Source organism: Onychomys torridus, chromosome 6 (assembly GCF_903995425.1).
Source record: "Onychomys torridus chromosome 6, mOncTor1.1, whole genome shotgun sequence".
NCBI classification, from domain to species: Eukaryota; Metazoa; Chordata; class Mammalia; order Rodentia; family Cricetidae; genus Onychomys; species Onychomys torridus.
The window spans coordinates 89,952,254-89,979,755 of record NC_050448.1 but is presented as its reverse complement, the minus strand read 5'-3'; the positions used below and the strand labels follow the sequence as shown (position 1 = coordinate 89,979,755).

General features: G+C 36.9%; 1 pseudogene; it reads right to left on the bottom strand.

Annotated features, from left to right (window-relative positions):
- LOC118586242 overlaps window positions 1-27,502 on the bottom strand; it is a 128,252-nt pseudogene that overhangs the window by 22,295 nt on the left and 78,455 nt on the right.

Below are 27,502 nucleotides of genomic sequence, written 5' to 3'. Positions count from 1 at the left end.
TTTAAGCAAAATATACTTTCTAATGGCCATTCTAAGAACCTTGTTTTTAACAAGATTATTTCAAACTTATACAAAAGGAATCATGCTATTTTCATAAACAAAAAAAGATTTTTTTTCACAACTCAGACAAAAATGAGTTTACATTAATGAAGACTTGTATATATTTCTCTGTTTCCAGTTTCATTGGTGATTAACATTCTTTTGAAAGTATTTTTGTACCCTGGTGATGTTTCGTTTAACACACTGCAGTCAAATTTAATTATATGGTAATATCATAATTTGATGTTTTATGTATGTGTGTGTGTGTGTGTGTGTGTGTGTGTGTGTGTGTATGTATCATATATATCAACAAAGTGAAGACAATTTCCTTCTCCTTAAGCATGCTTCAGTCCTCTGTGTTGAGGACTGAGGTCCCCTTCTAGTTCTCTGTAACATCAGTAATAAGCTTCTGTGGGTCATCGTACACCTGACAATCCTATAAAACATCAGAGTTTAATCTTCCTATGCATGGGTATTTTGGGTCATTTCCCCACTTTCTATCTATAGACAATATCCTACTCATATTTATTTTACACATAGAATTTACTGTATTTATTTGTTGTACTTTTATTTTTTGAAATTAAAATACAATTACATGATTTTATCTTCCTTTTCCTCCCTCCAACTCTTTCCATGTACCCTACATTGCCTTTCCTCAAATATATAGATTCCATATTTAGTTGTTTAATAATTTAATTACATAGGTCTCTCCATGTGTTGTAATAGCAGGAAGAATTTCATCTGGGAGACCACCCTGCACCTCTGGCGCCAGGCAGGCACCATTATGATTCTTGGAAGCAAGTCCTGCCAGTACCATGATGGACTTCATGGAACAAGAAGACCCTCATGCAGGCTTATGGCAGACTGCCCCAGGTTCCAAGGAGGAAGCAGGGTCCTGCCCAAAGCCATGATGGACTGAGTGGGACAAAGAGGTCCACACGTGGTGCCAGGCAGATTGGCACTACTATGGTGAACAAATGTATAGTGTGGTATAGGAAAAAGAGACAGAGATAGAATGGTTCATGTAGAGAGAGGCATATATGAAGGGGTAAAAGCAGTGAGGAGTGGGCTGACATGGGTGGCTTGATTGCCATGGTGATGTCTGGGCCTGAACTGCTTGCCTGGTCCATGTATAAGTTCATGGCTCTGATGCATCCATGGTCTATGTTGATGTCCATGGCTCCTGATACCACCCCAGGCCGAGAAGATAGGGCTCTGCAGAGTTGACCCTCACACCTCTCTGGTTAAAACACTGGGAGAACTGGTCCGGGCCCTTCCCTGCTGAAGCACTCAGGAGAGAGGGTCCTACAACTCACCTGGGCAGCACAATAGAGTTGACCCTGTTCACCGGGGCAACAGCGAGCTGGGCCTGAGGGCATGAGAATGGGACAGTGGTGAGGAAAAGATTTCTCTGCTCACCCTTCACCACCTGTGGTCATAAGAGTGGGGTAGCTGTTCCTGCCTCTCATTAGCTGTAGTACCCTGGGAGAGTGACCCGTGCATCTCACACAAGCTACAAAGTAGAGGTGGTTCCTATGGTGTAGGTGTACAAGAGCCCACACCAAGGGCATGAAAGCAGAATTGGCCTCTCCCATTGCTGATAACTGCAAGAGATGAACTAAGCCAGGGCAATGCTGGAGAGCTCACCCTGGTGGTGAGGACAGGGAGAGCTGACATGCTGGCCAACCTGACAACTACCTAGGTCAAGATCCAGGGTTATGAGTTTGGCCTACCCTAATACACTCCATTTATGATCTGGTGGAGCACATCAAGGGGCTGGTTCGGCAGACCTAAAGCTCCAGGATCTCCACAACACAGGGCAAAAACAGAGTTTCTAAGAGGAGTCCCAGTGAGGGCCCAACATCAATTGTGTAACAGAAACCAGAGGTCTCCAACCAGACCAATGACTCTTTGAAATGAACATTTGCAAGTAAAATTATGTGGATAAAAGGGTTTACTGCATGGCTCACTGTGTCACACTACAGCTTCCAGGATGAGATTGATTTTTCGTTTTCCTTTTAAATTTTCTTTTATTTTATTTTGTGTGGGGATTACAAGGGCAGAAGGAGGATATAAAGGAACATGGAAATTAGTGGGATTGAGATGCATGGTGTGAAAGACACAAAGAATAAATAACAAGAATGTTTAAATAGAAGCAGACAATCTGTTCAGTCCTTAAAATGTTATATATATATTATTTCAGGGATGGCCATTTGATATTGGATAAAAACTGTAGGGTTCTTCCCTAGGGAAGACTATTTCTCCCAATCTGAGCATCCTTTGTTGCTTGCAGTTCTTTATCTGGTGTGGAGGTCCCATCAGATTTTACCCTGTTCTATATTAGCATGTCTGTTCATGTCATCTTTGTTCAGGTCTTGTTTTGGTTGGCATGTTGATGAGGATGCATGGTGTGGGTCTCCTTCTTCCTCAAGGATTGTTGGCCACTGGTACACAAGGGAGGGAGAGCAGAGGCAGTTAGCAGGGTTCAGATGGCTGTAGGTACAGTAGAAGAAGTTTTCCAAGATACAGTTTCAGGGTTACAGCTCAGTTTTACTCCAGAGTGTGGGGAAATACATAGGATAGGAACAACTCCTGGGGCATTACCTGATTTGGCTTTGGCAACATGGTCCTGCCATACACCTGCAACACAAAAACCTAATTATTATATGGGCAGCAGAGAGAGGGCATCTTCTGGGATCTGTCTCAAAGGTCGTGCTTGAGATAGCTCAGGCATCCAGGCTTGGGGATGGCTTCCAGATAATGTCAGGCTTCTGAGCCTAGAGACACTGTCCAGGTAGGGAGTGTGGTGACTTGAAAGAAAATGGCCCCCAAAAGGAGTAGCACTATTAGGAAGTGTGGCCTTGATAGAGGAAGTGTATCACTCTGGGACCAGGCTTTGTTGTCTCTTCTGCTCAAGCTTTCCTCAGTTTGACACTCAGTCAATTTCCTGTTGCCTGTAAGAATGAGCACTCTCAGCTCTAGCAACACACCTGCCTGTCTGCAGGCCACCATGCCCCCCTTCATAATAATAATGGACTGAGCCTCTGAAACTGTAAGCAAACCACCCCAATTAAATGTTTTCTTTATAAGAGTTGCCATGGTCATGGTGTTGCTTCACAGGGAAAAAAAAAAATCCTAACATAGACAAAGATGGAGCCCTGCTGGAAAGGGTAGTCCTCCATTTTGTGACAAGCCCAGAGAGGTGTGTAGATGTGGTAGACTGCAACCATAAGTGTAGAGTACTCTAACATTATGGTATAGCTTTTATAGCATTTCCAGAAGACAGAATCCCACAGCAATTCCTCTGTCATATCTGGGTCTTTCAATATTTATGACTCTTCTTCTGTGATTCTTAAACCTAGGTACAATAGTTGCGTTGGACTTGTTGAGGATGAGTACCACACAGTAACTTGTTCTCTGCATTTTGATTAATTGTGATTTTCTGTAATGGTCTTTTGCTGCTTCAAAGAGATGTTTCCTTGATGTGGAGTGAGTGTTCTACTCATCTGTCAGTATAACAACAAATATTTAGACTCTGCTTAGAGATAATGGTGGTTTCATAAAATGGCTGTGAATGTCCTACAAGATTCATGACTTCATTAGCCCTAGGTTCTTGGCTAGGTTTCCAGTACCATGCATGATTTCTCTCTTGTAGAGCAAGGCTTAAGTCTTAAGCCCAATTAGGGATCTATTGGGTATATCAACATGTGTGTGCCACTGTTGTGCCCTCAATAAAATCTTGTCTACTTGCTGTGGATATCGCTCTGCATATTGAATGTGTTGCTCTTGTGGACTGATAAATAAAATGCTGATTGGCCAGTAGCCAGGCGAGAAATATAGGATAGGTGGGACAAAAAGGGAAGAGAATTCTGGAAAGTAGAAGACCGAGTCAGGAGACACCAGCCTGCCATCAGGAAGCAACATGTAAAGGCAACAGGTAAAGCCACAGAACATGTGGTGATTTATAGATTAACAAAAATGGGCTGACTTTAAGGGTAAGAGCTAGACAATAGTAGGTCTGAGCTAATAGTCGAGCAGTTTAATTAATATGAGCTTCTGAGTAATTATTTTATAAGCAGTTGTGGGGTCCATGAGGCTGGGCAGGACTAGAGAAAATTCTAGCTACATCTACTCTCATTTTTTTTTAAATTTAAGTCTGTAACATCTACATAGATATTACAAAATGTACCACATGTCTGTATGATCATCTTATTTCTATTAAGAGTGTCCACCAGTGTCTATGCAACTTGCCTCACATGACAGGATTTCATTTTTATTTATCAATAAACAATATATACTGTGTAAACAAATCTCTATCCATGCATTCCTAGATGAGTACCCTCATTGATTCTACTCCATTGCTTAATATGAATAGTGCTGCCCCAGTAACCATGGGAACACCAGTCTCCTTGTGATATTGATTTTATTACCCTTAAGTACACCTATTAGTGACACAGTCATACATATTAGTTCTATTTTCAGTTACGAAGAAATTTCCATATTGTTATGGCTACACTAATTTACATTTTCACCTATGGTTTTTAAGAGTTCCCCTTGCTACACATTCTCATCATTTGTTGTCTTCTGTTCAGTGTTTTTTAGTGTCCCATCAGGTCTTTTTTAATTTTCTTGTGTGGCTGAAGATCAATAGCAAAAGGGTATAGAGTGCTTCATATTCACTTTTAAAATTGGTATTGATTAAATGATCAGTAAAGTATAAATACATAACACATATTCTCACCACATGTTAAAAAAAAAACTTTTATTGAAATAAATACTCTAGTACTTGAATTTACACCACCATCAATACCAATACTAAAGAATTCTAGATTTTTTCAGTATCCAGCTGTATTTTATTGGGTAGTTCACTGTAAGCTAATGTGTTTCACTTCATTTCTTTCCTCTTCTCTCTTTCAAATCTGATCCTTTCCTTATACAGCTTTGTTTCTTTTCTTTTCTTTATGGTCATCAACCAAATTCTTGCTTGAAATTTCTGGATCATTTTTTCTAATGTACAACTGTAATACCTGTCCTGTTTTTACATATTGATTATCTTTTGGGAGTAAAAGGAAAAGTTCCCATAGTAATAATTTCTATTTTTGTGAAGAAACCTACCTCAGGATTTTTTTTTATTAGCACCTTTCAACCAACAGTACCTTGGTAGACTGTTGATCTTTTAATCTTAGCAGTATTGAATCCTGTTATTAATATGTAACAAGATATATATTCAAGACATCAATATCTATTGTCTTATCATTGTGTCATAGGCAAGTGATATTTGTAGATTGCCGGATCTTATTTGTTTCACTCCTAACAAGTTTCAAAAGATGCAATATGCTATGCAGCTTATCAAGAATATTAAAAAATATTATATACTATATTTGTTCTAATTTTTGTTTAAATGGAGTGAATTCTGAAATTTTTAAATTTCTCTTACAATTTTAAGAAAATATTTCAGATTGTTCAGTGAGGAGGAAAAACATTCTCAGTACTTCTTATCTGTCAATACAAAGGAGAAGCAAAATACACCAGTAGAATAATGAATAAAGGAGCAAATATCAGTGCTTACCAGCCTTGAGTTTATAGTGACTTTTAGAATATTAACTACTTGGAAAATGAGACCTGAGTCAATACATTCCATGCATCCTATAATGGCATATAAATTGAAAAAGATACTTGATATTTCTCTTCAAAATTATTTTATTGCAGAACACTTTACCTGTGTATGAGTTTGGAGTGAAGTAATGGGGTGCTTCTAGAGAAGCAAAATTTTACCTGCTGACCTAGTAATATGGTGTTATTAAGTGTAGTAGAAAACAAAGATGCCTAAGTTTCTGAAGTTGCCTTTTGCCTTATGTACATTCTGTACAAAATAGTGTAAAGATGTGGGAAAAAGAGCTTATTCAACTGATAGTTATCATCCCCTGAGCATTTGGCATATCTATTCTCCCTTACCCCTTTTTCAGAGAGAGCCATGCTACAACTGATACTCTGTGAGTCTTCATGTTATTTTAGCTGTAAATGACTATGAATAAAAAATAATAATTTATATATTCCCACATTTTTATTTATTTAGCTACTATAATGAATGTCAGGAGAGTCTCTGGGACTCACAGTCAACTGTTCCCTGTCCCAAATGCTCTCCAACTTTGAGTCCAAAAATATTCTTGAGAATCCAACTCAAAACAGAGTGGCCTTATAAACTGCTCAATATGACTGAGGGTCAATAAAATTTATGTCTTGAAAATTGTTCTAAAGTACTCAGACAGTGAAGACAAACTCGTGTTTCCATTAGTTTGGCTATTTGTCCCTGTGCTTTTTCCAGTCTTGGTCTCAACAATTCTTGCTAATACAATCCCTTCTCTTTCTTGCCAATTGGACTCCTGGAGCTCCATCTGGAGCCTGGTTGAAGATCTCTGTATCCACTTTCATCAGTTATTGGATGAGAGTTCTAGCATGACAGTTAGGGTGTTTGGCCATCCGATCACCAGACTATGTCAGTTTGGGCTTTCTCTCGACCATTGCCAGAGTCCACAGTGGAGGTATCATTGTGGATTTCTGGGGGCCTCTCTAGCATTTTGCTTCTTCCTGTTCTCATGTGGTCTTCATTTATCATGGTCTGTTATTCCTTGTTCTCCCTTTCTGTTCTTGATGCAGCTGGGATCTCCTGCTCCCCTAAGCTCTCTTTCCCTCGAGCCTTGCCCTTCATTACCCCCACTCACATCCAGGTTGTTCATGTATAAGACATCTAATCACCTCTGAAACAATATACTTATGTCTATTGGTGTCTTCTTGTTTTGTCTATGTTCAGGCAGTAATGTTGGTGAGACTTCATGAGTATAGCTTCTCTGACATTCTTAGGAAACACAATCTCATAGCAAACTTCCCTTTACTGTGGATTTTACAGTCTCCATCTCATATTCCACAGTGAGCCCAAGATTCAAGTGCTGGAGTTGTATTGTAGATATATGAGATAGAACTGGGCTTCCCTAACTCTGTGTTTTGATTGTTTATGATTTTCTGAAATGGTCTCCATCTATTGCAAAGAGAAGCTTGATGAATGGTGAAATTCACACTCATCAGTGAAAAGAAAGTAAAATATTTAGAACATAATTAGAAATTATGTTGGTTTAGAAAAGTATTGGTTGTTGACTTGGAAGTACCTGTCCATACAGGTCATATACATTATTCATTCTTCTCAAGCACACATGCAAAATCCACAAAGATGAGACAGAAAACAACTGTCAATAATTTGAAACATTTTGTACTATTTAGTATATTTTCTAATAATATTATGAATACCAGAATCAAATTGAAAACTCTAGTTTTTGGAAATTAACAATTAATTACTCCTCAGTCATGAATTTGCTTCTTTCTCTCCATAAATTGATTTAAATATTCAATACAATCCAAATAAAATGAGAAGTTGATTTTAGACTCATATGAAAATGGGAAAAATACAGAACAGACAGAACAATTTTAACACCTTTTCAAAAGATAATTCAGGCTGTTTTAATTATATAGAATATGGCACCTGTTTAAGACTATATATGAAACTAACACACAAATTCATAAAATATACTGGAATATCCAAATATGTTGTAAATGTACATGGTTTTGAAATATTATGGAAGTTTAATGTGAGATGATGGCCTTTCATTTAATAAATGATGGAAACCTTGATGTCCATAAGGGGAAAATGAACCACAAAACTACTTAATACTACAGGCAAAATTTATTTTAAAAGAGATGTCTTCTAGAGGACAATAAAAGAAAAATTCTACCCCATTAGTTTAAACAAATATTTCTTGGATCTGGGTGAGGCATAACATTTTTTATGATGAATTTGAATCTGAATAATTAATATCTTTTAAACCATCAAGGTACCACTAACTGCCAAATAGCCTGAGATAAAGTATGTTCCATGTTTTTGTTTCATTATGTGTTATAAAAATATTTTGCGCCAAAAATCTTAAAATATGCTTAAAATGACTCATTAAAATTATGCAAAATACTTGAACAGACACTTGGAAAAGGCAGATGGTCAATGAACAGAGGAATTTTCATAGAACTGCAAATGAAAACTGCAACCAGACACTGTTATGCATCCAGCACACCAAGAGTCCTTCCTGTGAGCTACAGCTGCAGCTGTCCTACATTTTTGATAGGGATGTAAAGTGTACAACCCTTGGGCAAAACAATTTGACAGTTCAGTACAAGGCTAAGAAAATATTTGCTGTATAATAATTCAGAAGAAATTTACTATCACATTTACTGCAGTACCCCAGAAAATTAAAAATATTATTCACATGGTATCTTTTTGTAAGTGATATGGCATCTAGATTCATACTAAAATAAAAACTGAAAACAATCTAAAATGCAGAGGATGGAAAGAAAAAATAGAAGATAATATATTTACCCAAGAGAATACCAGGAAAACCAAACTACTTATACACAGGGAAATAAAAGAATCTCTGAAATATATGCTGAGAAAAGCCAAACCATAAACATGTCCATGGCTATTTCTTTAAAAGGCCTTCAATATATATTCTTGTCTCCTTAAGAATCAAGTTGAATTTCAACCATAATTCAGCACCAGCTGTCACATATGTGAGAAAACATTTGGATGAACTAGACCCTGACAATCCTTAACTCATCCCAGCTGGTGGAAAATGGAGCCCTCTTGAAGTGATATTGTTTCTTTTTATTGAAAATAGATTTTCTAACCCATTATATATTCTGATTATGGTTTCCCTCTCTCTATTGCCCCCAATTCTTTTTACCTTCTCTCCCTTCTGACTCTAACTAGAAAACAAGCAGTTTTCTAAGGGATAGTAATTTAATAAAAATAATAAAATGAAAACTAAGACATCAGTATTAGACAAAATTAACAGAATGAAAAGAGCCCAAGAGAAAGTACAAGAAATAGAATACCTCCTCATTCACATACTTGGGAATCCCATAAAAACACTAAATCAGAAGCCATAATATACATGAAAAGGACATGGCACAGACCTGTGCAGACCCTACCTATGCTGCCTCAATCTCTATGATTTCTTACGATGTTTCATAACGTTGATTTATAGGGCCTTGAAAGCAAGGCCTGGTGTCTTCGATGTCCCCTGGCTCTTACACTCTTTCTGTCTCCTCTTCCACAGAGTTCCCTGAGCTCTGAGGGGAAGGATTTGATGGAAACTTCCCCCTTAGGACTTTATATTCCAAGTCCTCTGCATAAAATGTGGCCATGGGTGTTTGTATTTATTTCCATCTACTGCAGGAGGAAGCTTCTATAGTGAAGGCAGGGCAGGGCACTGATCTATAAGCACAACAGAATCATTTATTTGTTTATTTGTCTTTTAGAATGGTAGAATTTGGTTTTACCATAGGTCTCTGCATGAGCTATCTAGTCTCTAACTCTTGGACATCTAAGCAATGTTGAGTATGTATTACATCTCATGAAGCAGACCTCTAGTCAAATCAGGTTGGCTACTTCAACAAGCTTTGTGGCACCATTACCCTACCATATCTTACATTCAGGACAGAATTGTAGATAAACAGTTTGTGGTTGTGTTATTTGTATTTCTCTTTTGGTAGTGTAGAGAGTACCTTTCTATACCAAAGCCAAAAAACAATAGTTATTTGATCAGATTAACCATAGAGTTACTTTTATAATTGCTTGTATTTAAAAATAAAATACACTAGAATATGTGTTTCCATTTATCTGAATTCTTGAACAGAACTGTCTAAAGTCTGTAGTGTAGACTAGTTGCTTTTTAGAATCTGAATGACTGATTGGAAAATGGGTATGAAAGGACTCAAGAATCATCTTGAGATAATGGAACTTGTCTAAATTCTTATTGTGATTGTGGTTGAATGGGTTTATAAATTTGTTCTCTGGTAGATACTGGCTGACTTTAATTCTCAAGTTGATACAACCTAGAATGATCTCAGAAGAGTCTTAATTAGGAATTATACAGAGCAAGTTACCATCTGGCGAGGTCTATGGTGGGGTTTTGTTAGTTGACATAAGAAGGTCCAGCCAATTACAGGTGACACCATTTCCTAGATAGGGTGTCCACATGGTATAAGAGAAAATAAAACTTTCTGTGATCAAGCATGTAATTAAGCAAGCAGGTCTACATACATTTAAATCCTCTGCTCTTGATTGTGGATGTGGTGTTACTAGTGTTTTACTCCCTGTTTTGCCTTCCTATAATGACTGGCTATAAACTGACATTGTAAGTTGAATGAACTTTCACTCTTTGAGGTTTTTTTTTTTTTTTTTTGGTCAGAATACTTCACCATGATAAAAGAAATGAAACAAGAACATCAGTTCTTTTTTTTCTTTCTTTCTTTTTATTATTATTATATTTGTGTTTTAATTTACACATCAGCCATGGGTTCCCCTGTCCTCCCCCCTCCCGCACCCACCCCTACTTTCCCCCATCCCATCTCCTCCAGGGCCAAGACTCCCCTGGGGATTCATTTAAACCTGGTGGATTCAGTACAGGCAGGTCCTGTCCCCTCCTAACAGGCTGAGCAAAGTGTCCCTGTGTAAGCCTAAGGTTCCAAACAGCCAGCTCATGCATTAAGGACAGGTCCCAGTTCCACAGCCTGGATGCCTCCCAAACAGTTCAAGCTATTCAATTGTCTCACTTATCCAGAAGGCCTGATCCAGCTGGGGGCTCCACAGCCTTTGGTTCATAATTCATGTGCTTCCATTCATTTGGCTATTTGTCCCTGTCCTTTTTCCAATCTTGGTCTCAACAATTCACACTCTTACAGTCCCTCCTCTTTTTCCACAATTGGACTCCTGGAGCTCCACCTGGGGCCTGGCTGAGGATCTTTGCATCCATTTCTATCAGTTATTGGATGAGATTTCCAGCACAACTGTTAGGGTGTTTGGCCATCTGATCACCAGACTAGGTCAGATCAGGCTTTCTCTCGACCATTGCCAGTAGTCTACAGAGGATGTATCATTGTGGATTTCTGGGGACCTCTCGAGCACTCTGCCTATTCCTGTTCTCATGTGGTCTTCATTTATCATGGTCTGTTATTCCTTGTTCTCCCTTTCTGTTCTTGATCTAGCTGGGATCTCCTGCTCCCCTAACCTTTCTTTCCCTCAAACCTTGCCCTTCATTACTCCCACTGTCCTCCATGTTGCTCATGTAGATCTCATCCATTTCTCTATTATTGGGTGATCCCTGTGTCTTTCCTAGGGTCCTGTTTTCTAGGTAGCCTCCTTGGAGTTGTGTAGCAGTCTAGTCATCTTTGTTTTACATCTAGTATCCTCCTATGAGTGAGTATATACCATGTTTGTCCTTCTGAGTCTGGGTTAACTTACTCAGGATGGTTTTTTTCTAGATCCAGCCAAATTCCTGCAAACCTCATGATGTCATTGTTTTTCTCTGCTGAGTAGTACTCCATTGTGTATATGTACCATATTTTCTTTATTCATTCTTCAGTTGAAGGGCATCTAGGTTTTTTCCAGGTTCTGGCTATTACAAAAAATGCTGATATGAACATAGATGAGCAAATGGCCTTGTGGTATGATTGAGCATCCCATGGGTATATGCCCAAGAGTGCTACAGCTGGGTCTTGGGGGAGATTGATTCCCAATTTTCTAAGGAATTGATTTCTATGGAATATTGATTTCCAAAGTGGCTGTACAAGCTTGCATTCCCACCAGCAGTGGAGGAGAGTTCCCCTTGCTCCACATCCTCTCCAGCATAAGCTGTCTTCTGTGTTTTTGATCTTAGCCATTCTGACAGTTGTAAGGTGGTATCTCAGAGTTATTGTGTTTTGCATTTCCTGGATAATTAGGGACATTGAGCAATTCCTTAAATGTCTTTCAGCCATTTGAACTTTCTCTGTTGAGAATTCTCTGTTTAGTTCTATATCCCATTTCTTAATTGGACTGTTGGGCATTTTGATGTCTAATTTCTTGAGTTCTTTGTATATTCTGGATATCAGCCCTCTGTCAGATGTGGGGTTGGTGAAGAACTTTCCCCATTCTATAGGCTGTCACTTTGTCTTGTTGACTGTGTCCTTTGCTCTTCAAAAGCTTCTCAGTTTCAACAGGTCCCATTGATTGATTGTTTCTCTCAGTGTCTGTGCTACTGGTGTCATATTTAGAAAGTGATCTCTGGTGCGTTCAAGAATACTTGCTACTTTCTCTACTATCAGGTTCAGAGTAACTGGATTTATGTTGAGGTCTTTGATCCACTTAGACTTAAGTTTTGTGCATGGTGACAGATATGGATCTATTTGCAACCTTCTACACATTGAAATCCAGTTATGCCAGCAGCATTTGTTGAAGATGCTTTCTTTTTTCCATTGTACAGTTTTGGCTTCTTTGTCAAAAATTATATGTTCATAGGTGTGCGGGTTAATGTCAGGGTCTTCAATTTGATTCCATTTGTCCACATGTTGGTTTTTCTGCCAGTACCAAGCTGTTTTTATTATAGTAGCTCTATAGTAGAGCTTAAGCTCAGGGATTGTGATGCCTCCAGAGGTTGTTTTATTGTACAGGATTCTTTTGGCTATCCTGGGTTTTTTGTTTTTTCATATGAAGTTGAGTATTATTCTTTCCAGATCTGTGAAGAATTGTGTTGGTAATTTGATGGGGATTGTGTTGAGTCTGTAGATTGCTTTTGGTAAGATCGCCATTTTTAATATGTTAATACTGCCTATCGATGAGCATGGGAGATCTTTCCATTTTCTGACACCTTCTTCAATTTCTTTTTTCAGGGACTTAAAGTTCTTGTCATATAGATCTTTCACATGCTTAGAGTAACCCCAAGGTATTTTATATCATTTGTGGGTATTGTAAAGGGTGATGTATCTCTGATTTCCTTCTTAGCCTGATTTTCTATTGTATAGAGGAGGGCTACTGATTTTTTTGAGTTGATCTTGTATCCTGCTATGTTGCTAAAGGTTTTTATTTGCTGTATCAGTTCCTTGGTTGAATTTTTGGGGTCATTCATGTATACTATCATGTCATCTGCAAATAGGGAAAGCTTGATTTCTTCCTTTCCAATTTGTATGCTCTTAATCTCCTTATGTTGTCTTATAGCTCTGGCTAGAAATTCAAGTACTATTTTGAATAAGTAGGGGGAGAGGGGTCAGCCTTGCCTTGTTCCTGATTTTAGTGGTATTGCTTTGAGTTTCTCTCCATCTGATGTTGGCTGTTGGCTTGCTGTAGATTGCCTTTATTATGTTTAGGTATGTTCCCTGTCTTTCTGATCGCTCCAAGACCTTTATCATGAAGGGGTGTTGGATTTTGTCAAATGCTTTTTCTGCATCTGGTGAGATAATCATGTGTTTTTTTTTCTTTGAGTTTGTTTATATGGTGTATTACATTGACGAACTTTAGTATGTTGAACCACCCTTGCATCCCTGGGATGAATCATGCTTGATTATGGTGGATAAATGTTTTGATGTGTTCTTGGAGTCTGTTTGCCAGAATTTTATTGAGTATTTTTGCATCAGTGTTCATGAGGGAGATCGGTCTGTAGTTCTCTTTCTTTGTTGCATCTTTGTTTGGTTTAGGAATCAGGGTAATTGCAGCCTCATAGAAGGAGTTTGGTAATATTCCTTCTGCTTCTATTGTGAGGAACAATTTAAAGAGTATTGGTATTAAGTCTTCTTTGAAGATCTAATAGAATTCTGCAGTGAAACCATCAGGTCCAGGGCTTTTTTTTTTTTTTGGTTGGGAGACTTTTAATGACTGATTCTATTTCCTTAGGGGTTATTGGATTATTTAAATGGTTTATCTGGTCTTGTTTTAATTTAGGTATATGGTACCTATCCAGAAAATTATCCATTTCTTTTAGATTTTCCAGTTTTGTGGTGTAGAGTTTTTTGAAGTATGACCTGATGATTCTCTGGATTTCCTCTTTGTTTTTATGTCCCCCCCATTCATTTCTGATTTTGTTAATTTGGATGCTCTCTCTTTGTCTTTTGGTTAGTTTGGATAAGGGCCTGTCTATCTTGTTGATCTTCTCAAAGAACCAACTCTTTGTTTCATTAATCCTTTGTATTGTTCTTTTATTTCTATTTTATTGATTTCAGCTCTCAATTTGATAATTTCCTGGCATCTGTTCCTCCTGGGAGACTTTGCTTCTTCCTGTTCAAGGGCTTTCAGGTGTGCTGTCAAGTCACTAGTGTGAGATTTCTCCAGCTTCTTTATGTGGGCATTCAGTGCTATGAATTTCCCTCTTAGCACTGCTTTCATAGTATCCCATAAGTTTGGGTATGTGGTGTATTCATTTTCAGTGAGCTCTAGGAAGTCTTTAATTTCTTTCTTTATTTCTTCCTTAACCCCTTGGTGATTTAGTTGAGCATTATTCAGTTTCCATGAGATTGTAGGATTTCTGTAGTTTTTTCTGTTGTTGAAATCTAACTTTAAACCATGGTGGTCTGATAGAACAGAGGAGGTTATTCCAATTGTTTTGTATCGGTTGAGATTTGCTTTGTGGCCAAGTATGTGGTCAATTTTAGAGAAGGTTCCATGGGGTGCTGAGAAGAAGGTATATTCTTTTTGTTTGGGTGGAATGTTCTGTAGATATCAATTACGTCCATTTGAGCCATAACATCAGTTAAGTCCATTATGTCTCTGTTAAGTTTCAATTTGGCTGATCTGTCCAGAGGTGAAAGTTGGGTGTTGAAGTCTCCCACTATTAATGTGTGGGGTTTTATATGTGATTTAAGCTTTAGTAATGTTTCTTTTACATATGTGGGTGCCCTTGTGTTTGGGGCATAAATGTTCAGAATTGAGACTTCATCTTGGTAGATCTTTCCTGTGATGAGTATGTAATGTCCTTCATCCTCTCTTTTGATTGATTTTAGTTTGAAGTCTATTTTGCTGGATATTAGGATGGCTACACCAGCTTGCTTCTTAAGACCATTTGATTGGAAAGTCTTTTCCCAGCCTTTTATTCTTAGGAGGTGTCTGTCTTTGTATTTGAGGTATGTTTCTTGTATTCAGCAGAAAGATGTGTCCTGTTTTCATATCCATTCTGTTAGTCTGTGTCTTTTTATAGGTGAATTAAGTCCATTGATATTAAGGGATATTAATGATCAGTGATTGTTTGTTCCTGTTATTATTTCTATTTTTGGGTGGTTGTGTGTGTGTACTTCTCTTCTTTGGGGTTTACTGATGTGGTATTACCTATTGCCTGTGTTTTCATGGGTGTATCTGCCTTCCTTAGGTTGGAATTTTCCTTCTAGTGCTTTCTCTAGGGCTGGGTTTATGGATAAGTATTGTTTAACTCTGTCTTTGTCTTGGAAGGTCTTGTTCACTCCATCTAGGATGATTGAAAGTTTTGCTGGGTAGTTTAGTCTAGGCTGGCATCCATGGTCTCTTAGTGTCTGCATTATATCTGTCCAGGTCCTTCTGGCTTTCAAAGTCTCCATTGAGAAATAGGTTGTTATTCTGATGAGTTTGCCTTTATAAGTCTCTTGGCCTTTTTCCTTTGCTGCCCTTAATATTCTTTCTTTATTCTGTACGTTTAGTTGTTTAATTATTACTTGGGGAGGGGACTTTTTTTGGGGGTCTAGTCTGTTTGGTGTTCTATAGGCTTCTTGTATTTTCATAGTTATTTCCTTCTTTAAGCTGGGAAAGTTTTCTTCTATGATCTTGTTACATATATTTTCTGTGCCTTTGAGTTTGTGTTCTTCTCCTTCCTCTATCCCTATTATTCGTAGGTTTGGTCTTTTCATTGTGTCCAAAATTTCTTGGACATTTTGGGTCATGACTTTGTTGGTTTTAGTGTTGTCTTTGACTGATGAATCTATTTCTTCTAATGTATCTTCAACACCAGAGATCCTCTCTTCCATCTCTTGCATTCTGTTGGTTATACTTGCCTCTGAGGTTCCTGTTTGTTTACTCAGATTTTCTATTTCCAGCATTCCTTCAGCTAGTGTCTTCTTCATTTTTTCTATTTCCCTCTTCAGGTTTGGACTGTTTCCCTTGCTTTTTTATGATTTTCTTTTAGGGACTTATTGTTTTCTTCTGCTTTAATTGTCCTTTCCTCTAGTTTTTTATAGAGTTCTTCCCATTTTTTGTTTGTCTGTTCCTCCACTTTATTTTTGATTTCTTCTTTATAAGGCTCTAGCCTCTTCATGATGTTGCTTATAAGGTTGTTTTCTTCTTCTTCTTCCATTCCATGATGTTCAGGTCTAGCTGTTGGAGAAAGGCTAGGTTCTGGTGATGCTGTATTGCTTTATTTTGTTGTATGTACTTCTGGCTTGACATCTGCCCATCTCTTCGTGGGTTTGTTGTTGGTCTTATCAGTGTACTTGTTCCAGACAGAACTTACAGATTTAGGGAGCCTCTCTCTGGTCCAAATGGAAGCTCTGGGCTGGTTGGGAGCTCTGGTCCAGATGAGAGTGATGGCCGGATAGGAGCTGGGGTCTGGACTCTGTGTCTCAGGAAGTTCCCGGGAGTCTCCTTATCTTCTCCAGATGGGAGCTCCTCTTGTCAAGATGGGAGTTCTGGGACAGGATGGAAGCTCTGGTCCAAATAGGTCTTACAGGGCAGATGGTAGCTGGGAGCTCTCTGGTCCAGATGGGAGTTCTGGGGCAGATGGGAGCTGGGGGCTGGTCTTTGAGTCTCAAGTAGTGGCTGGGGTCTCAGGCACATGGGTGTGGGGGCAGGGCGTGGAGGTTGTAAGGTTCACCAGAGGGTCTTGGAGAGGGGGAACCTTCCCGGTGGGGTTGGGGGTCCTGCCCTATGGCCAGAACCTGGGGCCCAGTTGGGCAGGTCTTCCCTGGAGTGGCTGGTGCCCCGGGAGACTGTGATCCAGGTGCAGGCCTCTCTGGGTGTGACCCCAAAGCAAGATGAAAGCTGGAGGCTGGTCTCTGATTCTCAGGAAGTGGCTGGGGTCTCGGGCCAGAACATCATTTCTTAACAGATGACTTTAATATTTATAGATTTGACCCTCATTAATGTCAAATAAATGAAGAGCTGAATGAGTAAATTAACAAACAAACAAAACTCCTTATAAGGAAAAAATACAATTCCACAATACTATCAATTCCAGACTTTCTTTTTTTTTTTTTTTTGGTTATAGATGGTGTTTCTGAGTGTGTGTGTGTGTGTGTGTGTGTGTGTGTGTGTGTACATGTGTGTGTATGTGTACATGATTATGTATGTACACTGTATTGGGTAGCTGTTTCAGGTTTGACCTTGAAGTAGTACCCCTAGTAAGGCTTCCAGTAATTGTCATGCCTACCTATGACCTGTCCCTGGGGCAGGACTAAGACAGGAGCCCTTTAGACCCAAGATGCGGATGTGCTGGCTCTCTTGGTCCTTTTGATCCTGGATACTGGATGATAGACTAAGTAGGGTTCTCCAGAGAACACCGCTGGACTGCACTTCACCTCTCCTGGATCCTTTAACCAACTCCTTTACTGGCTGTTTGCTCAGCCTGGACGGAGGGGACTGGACCTGCCTGTACTGAATCCACCAAGTTTAAATGAATCCCCAGGGGTGTCTTGACCCTGGAGGAATTGTGAATGGAGCAGAGGGGATGGGAGGAAGGTGGAAGTGGGGGCGGGAGGGGGGAGGACAGGGGAACCCATGGCTGATGTGTAAAATTAATACACAAATATAATTTTTAAAAAAGGGAAAAAAAACTATGTGGAGTTGCATTAATAAATCTCCACAATTGCACATAGCTATGTGGAGTCCAGAGTTTGATGACTGGTCCTCTTCTATTAACCTGCACCTTATTCTTTGAGACAGAATCTCTCATTTGGCCTAGAGCTCTCCAATTTAGCTAAAGTTGATGACCAGTGAGTTAACAATGGAAACTATGTTCTCATGCTTGTGTGGTAAACACTTAAAACTGAGCAATATCCCTAGAACCCAACTTCTTCTACACAGGAAAATGTTTATTCATGACACCTCTGTGCCAGAAGATGTCTGGCTAGGCCAGACCATATTGCCTACTTTTTGCTAGACTTCATTTTTTAAAAATATGCATTAGACTTACAGAGGTTCACTCAAAGTCTTGAAGAGAAAGTCTTGTGCCATCTAGTCAATAAGTCAGGAACATAATATGCTTCCTTATATTGTAACAAGACACAAAGGAAAAATAGTCACCAATAGGAAAAAGAAATTAATATCCACAGCATGCTCTTCAACTTCAAAAAGCCAAGACTCGAAGCTTTTCAGTGGTAAGGAAAGAGTGTATTTTAATGTGCAATAATTCATTCATTAATAATAGTGGGAACAGAAACTAGGGTTATACAGGGAGTAATTTCAGTGGTATAGAATTAGGCAGAAAGAACTTTTATTTTGTAAGAATGTTGGCATAAATTCTTTCAGTTACCTTATAGACATGAAAGGTTACATTATTTTAGTAAAGGTCGTTGTAATATTCAAAAGTCTAACAAAGAAAAAATATATTGAATATGATTGAATTTGTTAAACTATTGTGTTTTATATATTCTGACTTAAGCTGAACTAAAATGATATGGCTTTGTTGTTACAAAAATATAATTTAAAATCAGAATGATTCAATTTGCTTGGATACATAATTTAATTTAAAGATACAGTTGGGTATTAGATGACTCTTTTACTTAATTAATAAACACCTTACATACAAAAAACTTTAGACTTTATAATATATGTGTTTAAACTCTTTTGCATCTCAATCTTTCTCATTTATCCTTCTAATAAGGCACAGATTCCCAACCAACTCTGCCCCAGTTGCAGGTCAGCAGACCCCACAGCGGACCCTGCAATTTACACACCCTGCCCCCATAACCATTTGCCCTGAGAACCCAGCCACTTCCTGAGAATTATAATTTGGTTTTCTCTTTTCAATGTTAAATGACTTTTTATTTCCTTCTGAAATTGTTTTGAATAAGAGAAAGGAATGTGGGAGTTCTTAAATATTACAGTAGATGAACTGACTCTATGGAAGAGATATTCCCTTTTCATACCAGTAAATTGTGTTTCAGCAACTCTGTGATAGTGAGAGCTATTAACCACAGAGCCAGGGGTTAAGTCAGTTCAAACTGTTTGCTGTTTTGCTGCTCTTTGTTTTTCTTTTTTGTTTTTTGTTTTCAATTTTCCATCAAGTGCTAATATTGCTTCTTTGTAAAAAGTACATCAACATATTCCTTGAACAGTTCCCTTTCCTAGTGAAATCATGAAGATATTATTGAGGAAGCTCTCTCTCTCTCTCTCTCTCTCTCTCTCTCTCTCTCTCTCTCTCTCTCTGTGTGTGTGTGTGTGTGTGTGTGTGTGTGTGTGTGTGTGTGTGTGTACGTGGGCGTGTCTGTTTGTGGGCAGGTGGTGGACAGAAATATATGATGTGTGTCTTCTGTTTACATCTTTTTAAAAACAAAACAAACAGGTCTTACTCTGACCATAGGCTGACCTAAAACTCATGATGCAAATAGGTTAGCTTGAGTCACAGAGAGCCACATGCCTCTGCATCCCAAGTGCTGGAATTAAAGGCATTCAGCATCATACTGAGTTCCATCCTGTCACTAAACCTGAAACTTTCTGTTCAGGCTATACTAGCTGTCTAGAGCTTTCCTGGAATCCTCCTGTCTCCACCTCTGGAGCACCTGGGATACAGGGGATGGCCTTGTACATGGCTTTGTGACCTCTGAGCTCAGGCCCTCACAGTTGTGCACCAAGCACTTTAGTACTAAGGGTGCGCTATCCCATGTCAGCATACTTGAGGAACAATTTTGTATTTATTCTCACTGTTCTTTTGTAGACTGTCATTAGTGCATTATTTACCCTACCTGTTTCCGTGGAAAGGCTAAACCCCAAATAGTGAGGATGGTGAATTGAAGTGAAAATCAGAGAAGAAACAGCTACACCAGCAGGAGCCCTGGCTTAGACAACCTATGCAGGTGTGGATCACGACTTTACAGGTCTCATGAAAATCTCCAAGGATAAGAGCCCCTACATTAGTGTGGGAGATGGAACAGTAACCCAAAGCAGATATATTTCCTCACTTTCTCCTACATTATTAGGAATGGCCCTCCTTTCATACTATGGGAAGACCTGAAAAGTACATAAAATGTGCATGTCCAACAAAAAATCTAAGGCATATTAAACCAAATAAATTGACCCTATAATTGTAAAACAGGTACTACAACCAATATATGTAAATTATCATTATTCCTAAGATAGTTGTGATTTTTGATTCTATCAATTTTTTTATAAAATTAAATTAAAAAACAATTTTCACGAGACAAGATGCCACTTCTTTACAAGGACAAAAGAATATTTTTTGAACAAATATGTAGAGTTAGGAACCACCAACAAAATTGTTATAAAACTTTTTTAAAAAGTCAAAACTAAGAATAAAAAAGCTATAAATATACCAAAGCATAACACAAGGTGTACAAAAAATAGAGTCCATTTTCAGCAATATAGCAGGATATAAAATTAACACAAAAATCAGCTGTCTTTCTATATACAAAAGACAAACATACTGAGGAAGAGATCAAGGAAACAGTACCTTTCACAGTAGCCTCAAAGAGAGTATCTTAGGACACCTCTAACCAAGCAACTGAAAGACTAGTATAACATGAACATTTTCACATTTTGTGGGGAAAGCATACTTTCTCTTTTCCATTTTAGATACTGTTGTAAAATCTAGAGTCAAAGTTCTATATATTATCTGTTGTGCTACTAGACTTAACATTTATTTAAAGTCGATTATTTGTATATGTTCAATGGTACCAAGTATCTTTTATTTAAAGTTGATTATTTGTATATATGTTCAATGGTACTAAGTATTAATTGAGGGAAGGTTCACTATGTTATATAGATAGCAGGATATTTCCTATGATTTGTCCATTGTACTGTTCACTCTTCATGAAGATATCCTCCTGTCTTAAGTGAGATCGATTATATATAAAGGCAAATGCATAGAATATTTTTTGTTGTTGTTGTTGTTTTCTGAGTGGCCTGTTTCCCTGCTTACCATAGTCTCACTAATGGCCTTTTATCTTACGGAAATAACATATTTTGGTATCTTTATGTTGCTGGATAGTACTTTCACAACATAGATGTGTCATTTTTTTGCTCATATCATAGCAGGGACAGTGAAAATCTACATTTGACTCCAAAAATCAATATACCACTACTTATGCACTGACTGGCTAGATGCAATCACACGGTTTTCCTAAAATTTGAAAATGTAAGTAAATTCTTGAGAGTTTTTTTCAGCTTTTGTGAATTGTTTTAGTTTTCCTAAATCCTTTGTTTAATTTCACAACATTTTTTCATCAAGATAAATCCACTGGGGTTGAGAAAAGCTTTTCAATGTTTTTATTAGTTTTGTATGTGGTTCAGTTTGCAAACTTCATGCTGTCTTAACAGTACTAACCATTCAAGTACTATTTGAGACATCTTTACTTTCTCTCATTAATATCATAACTCATATATTATTTTAAATTATTTCTTATTTACATTTATTTACTTTATTTTGTGTTTATATGTGAAAAAATACAAGTACTAGTCAGTGGAGGCAAGCATCAGGCCATGCTTGTAGAAGACAGAGTCAGTTCCTTTCTTATACCATGTGGGTCTCAGAAATCAGTCAAAAGATTGGTGGCAATTGCCTGTAACCACTGAGACATCTTGCTAGCCTCACAGTGTCAAAATGTTTAGAATATGAATATTATACATGTTTAATATCTTCTCTTTAAAATTTTATATTGTTGTTACATTGGTAAGTAGCTCTCAATGTTAGCCTCCACCTTGCTGTTGCTGACTACTGAGACATAACACCCAATTTGGCTTTAAAGTATTTAACATTTTTCTGTGATCCAACTAATATTTTAGTGGCATTTTTAGTACTTTCTTTTTTTCTAGACTATTCTTACTTTTAATGAATGCTTTATCTTTCACTCTTTTTATTTTATAACTTACTATTCTTTTTTGTTAGATGACATTTTTCTAATGCATTAGTATAATAAAACTATGCATGTTCTGTTAGGTTACCATAATAATATAAATAATGCTGAAATGAGGTCTATGTGTTCTCAAGTTGTTTCTGATTTTAAAAAGAAAGCAGTATATTTTATTTCATGAAAAATAATATTAGAACCAACTTTCCTATATTGTAAACAGAATATATCAATTTTATCAAGCTACCCTCCATCTCCTGTTTAATGAAGCTCTACATATAAATTGGATGCTAAATTTCGTGAATTTTTTTTCTGTTTATATATATATTTACATTATAGCCAGTTTCCCTATTCATGTGTACATGTGGTACTTATGTAATCTTCTTGAATGTTATACAAACCTCAAATTCCTCTACTATATGATGTTTGGTTATGAAGTATCCACCCTATATCTGTTTTTAATTAATTTTCTCATATTTTTTAAAATAGTTTTTCATATGTGTTCACATGGGTTGTTGGCCTGATACTTTCCTTTCACATATTTCTCAGATTTTGTTATGAAACTAATACAAGCCTCGTAACCCTGACAGAAGATATGTTCCCTGCTTCTTGGACTTTTTAATTTATATTGTAGATTTTGCTTCATAACTTTGTTTTCACATTGATAGATGCTCAGCTGCTTTCCAAAGGTGATTATCTGCTGGTTGGTTAGCTGCTTTCTGTGAAAACTGTCAATTAAAGTGATTTTTTAGGGACACTGGATGTGTTCTCAATAGGTAAATCATGGCACTGCTAAACTTTACTGACAGAGCAGATGACTCCTTGATCAATTGCTTACCCTTTGTTTACATATCAGGTTTTATTTTGGGATATCTCTCCCCATGACATATATTGACAAATACAATAATCAGGTTGAGTGAATTTTCTAGGTATTGGTGAATATCATCTCCTAGTTTCTATATCTTTTTCATTTTCAATAACAATGAAAAGGAATAGAATAAAAAATAATTCACACACTAAAAAACTTGCTTTACATTTTTATGTCATTAACTTGTATGTGGCCAGTATAGTGACCTTTTAGTAATCAAACCTGATTAATTATAATAATTCCAAGACTATTAATTTTATAGTAAAAATTGCTAGATATATTCAAGTTCTTCCTGAGGGTAAACACAAATGTCTCTTCTGTAAACCTTCCTTCACTCTCTAATGTAATTTCTATTCTGGGCCATGTTCCATGTTAATGTGAAGAACAATTTTTACAAGAAAATTGGTTTTCTACAGAACTCAGCTGAGCAAAAGAAATACATAAAACATTTAAAAATGTGTTGAAACTGCCATAAATCTTCACTTTAAGAAAGGCAGAAAACTACTACAATTTCAAGTTATGTCTTAAATATCTAACAATTATTATTGACATATAAGATGGTGACCGAAAATCAATCACTGTGACTAAAACCAGAAGTAAACTTGCCCAAACACAAAACCCATTACTGCACCTTTAATATTTCAGATATTCATTTCCATGTATTTCAGCTTTTTCTGTGATTGTAATATGTCAAAGAGTTGACTGCAGTGCCTTGTATTTCATCAAAATAGCAGGTAAGCCTAGAAAAATTCACAGACAAATGACAAGACATGTTTTTGTTCAAGACAATTTACCTTTATAAGATGTGTTTGGGATTTATTGTTTGGCAAGTTCAGTACATTTTCTGTGCATTAACCACATTTACTGTACCTTTGTACTGACAAATTAGCTGCCTGTGTTTCTCTTCATTGGGATGAAGCAATGTAAAAGTAATAGTCACGTTCTCATGTTGAGTTCTGTGGCTAGAATACCATGACCTTTGACAGTCACTTAAATGCACAAACAGTGTTTGCAATCATATGTATTCATTTATTGACAGACTAATGCCAACAGAATAATAAAAAATGTGTAATTTATCTTTAAAAGCTGTGAAACAATGTTCAGAGTTTAAAATTAAACTAAAATTGAAAAAGTCATCATTGAAGTTAAATTGAAAATTTGAACACAGACATCAATCTACATTGAAGCACCTGATATAAGCGACTGATTGAAAATATGCGTTCATATCTTTAATATTGCATAGCTTTGATGGCCGTCTTCTAGAGACATTTTTAAGCTATCATGCATTTGTATTCTTTTATTTTTGTGTTGAGGCAAGGTTTTGCTATAAAACTCAGCATGAGATAAAACTTTTAATCATACTGCCTCAGCTTCCAGAATGCTTATTTTACATATGTATGCTGTACTCCCAATTTCCCCAATTTATAAATGTTGTATATGTATATGGTACATGAGTGTATGTGTACAGTATGCCTGTGTATTTCTATGATCTCATGTGTAAAGGTGCATGTGTGTATGTGTGTGCAGGTACGTGTGTGTGTGTGTGTGTGTGTGTGTGTGTGATATGTCTCACTTCAACTCAGAGCTCACTGATTCAACTACCAGAGCTGGCCAATTTGTTCTGCAGATCTTCTGTCTCTGCCTCCTAAGCCCAATACCTGTGATTACAATTGGATCACTATGCCCACCAAGAATTTATGTAAGTGATGAAAAACCAAACTTTTATACTCACAAGTGTACACAAAGCACTATACTCATGTAGCCAACTCCCCAGCCCCAGGACATATTTCACCTGCAGAACATGCATGCTTAAATTATTGTGGTTAATAAAACAAGTATATTAGATTTTCAAAAGAAACACTGCACAAAATATTAAGAATATTGTATTACATCCATATCAGACTTAGGATGTACTTTCCTCTTCTCTAGAATAATTGAGTACATTTGTTTCTAAGATGGAACAAGGTGACTCTTAGGCAATTTTCTTCTACCTGTTTTCTGTCAACTCGACAACTGGGAAAGTCACTCAATCCATTCCAAAGCAAAAATTTAAAAAGAAAGAGAAGGGAGATGCTAGTCACGCCACAATAAATTACTTCCCTCCATAGAGAAGGAATATCAGAAAATGGAAAGAAGCTTGATATCTATGATGGAAGGTTCAGCAATGCATGAAGCCCCTGTAAGCACATTTTTCACTTTAACATGGATTAAAAAAAATACAGTTGTCAGATGTTCATCAAACCCTATACCTATGAGAATTTTCTAAAGGAGCAAATTCAGATATTTTTAAAAATTCTTTACTCGAAAAGTAATTTTTAATACGACATGTTGTATTTCATAGAAAATGTGGAGCATAAAGTGAAGTTTGCTTTCAACATAATTAGTCAGTAATAGATTATCTTATTTCATCCATGGGTACAAAGTACTCATACAGGCTATCTGCATTTTCTACAGGTTGCTGAAATATATGAAAAATGCTTGCCAAATTCATTTACTTAATAAAACTATACTGAAGAGAATTCCCCTTAGCACTCTGATACTATAAAGAATTGTTAACCAAAAATGATGTAAGAATCAACACTTGAGTGATGACTTTTAATGTTTTACATCCTCTAACAGAAAAAGACAAATTCTACTGATACTTTCTTTTTCCACAAAAATTATTTACAATGTCTTATAACTGGCTAGTTTAGTCAATTTTGATAAGCATAGCCTTGATATTATAACAAGTCTCAAGATGTGAGCATTAGTTGTCTCTGTGAAAATTGTGTTTCTTTATAAATGCATTAATATATTAATTATAAAACACAAGATATTTACAATCATTTAAAATATACTAGTCTAAAGGTCAGGAATAAATTAAATTTTATTATCAATATTCATTTAATGAGAATTAAAACAACTGGACATGGATTATGTGTTAAAAAGGCATAAGGTAAAGAAAATATGAAGGTCAGGTGACTTTATGAAGGACTTATGAATTTATCAGAAAATAAATCACCCAGAGAAAGGACTGTTCTCTTTCCAATGCCTTTCTATACAAGTTGAGAATTCCAGATATCTGGGGAAGTATGAGATTCTACAACAAAAGAATATTACAGCCTAATTCATAAGTACATTTCATGAAACTCATATGTTGGCACTGCTATGGATTGAATGTGTCCCTGTGAAGTTCATGCTGTAGCTTCCTAACTCAAACAATAGCATCACAAGGTGCAGCATTTTAGCTGTGAATGGCCATGGTGACTCTTCTCTTGTGGAAGGGAGTGAGGCTTTTCTGAAAGAGGCTTGCCGCAACACTTGCTCTTTCCTTTCTCTTGGTCCTCCCACTCTCTGCTGTGTCAGAACCTGGGTTTCTCCGTAGGACCTCACTGCAGAGGTCCGTGTCGGAAGCTCATCAAACCTCTCTGTGTATCAAAGTCCTGATCTTGGATTTCACACTCCCCTGAGCTGTTATAAGGGGGGTTTTGTTGTTATTGTTGTTGTTCTTTTTGTTTTGTTTTGTTTTGTTTGTTCCTTATGAATTACTCAGGTGGTGGGTTCTTGTTTTTTTGTTTTTCTAGGAGCACAAATGAATCTAAGACCTGGAATGTCACCAAATGGTTTATCAGCGGAAGATAGCAATTGAGGAGCCACTTTAGAAAGGATTACCCACAGAGTTTCATTATCATAGTAATATCTATAGTAAGTTTAACTCATCCCCAATCTCTGTAAACCTCTATTTTCATCCAGAGCTGTTTTCATTTATGTATTACATAAAATCTATATTGTACTCTGTAGAGGTGGGATTCCCTCTGTATATCGCTATCAAGCCACAAAACTTTCACATAATATATAGAAATGAAAAAAAATTAAAGGTCTCAAAGGAGAGAAATTCTACCAATAGGTAAAATTACATCAAAAACACATTCACAGGGTAAACAGAAGTAAACAAACATTGATGGAGCCTGGTTAACAAAGATTTGTTGTGATCATACAACATTCAAGAGTTAAAAGCAATTACTGAAAATTCCAACTATGCCACTAAACTGTTGAAATGGTCTTTAACTCAAGAAAGAAATTTTAGAGGGAAAAGAACTGAGAAGATACAAGTGGTTTGATATGATCAAATAGAAAACCAATTATTGAGATAAGAAATAAATAAAAGTAAATTGTGGGAGCTGGGAGTAATAAAACCTGTAAATCTAGGAATCAGTAGGCTGAGGCAGGAGGATCGCAAGTTTGATGACAGCTTGGACTATGCCTATAGAAAACAACAAACAAGACATGGAAAAAAAAATTAAAAAGTAAGCAAGCAAATAAAAACCCCATGGGATAGGATAGTTGAGCAGTGTAGTGTGATCTTTACCTTTCAAATCTGTTTCACTTAATCAGCTAGCCTATAAAAATTTATTGGTATTGTTTTGTTGTAAATGACAACTAATACTACTATTTACAAATAAATCACTATATTATAAACTAATACAGATACTTTGGTTTATCATGGTAATATGTGCTAGTAACCCCAATGAGAATGGAAAATATCCTAATTTGAAATTGTATTTAAAATGCCTAATCAGTTGAACAGTTTTGCTTAGTTTGGCAGGCCTCAATATACTTAAAACAATTATATTAGCCTACAGTGAAGACAATATATACAATGCAGACCCTATTTTATGATAAACATTGAATAATCCATATACTTCACTGAATGCTATAAGTGTA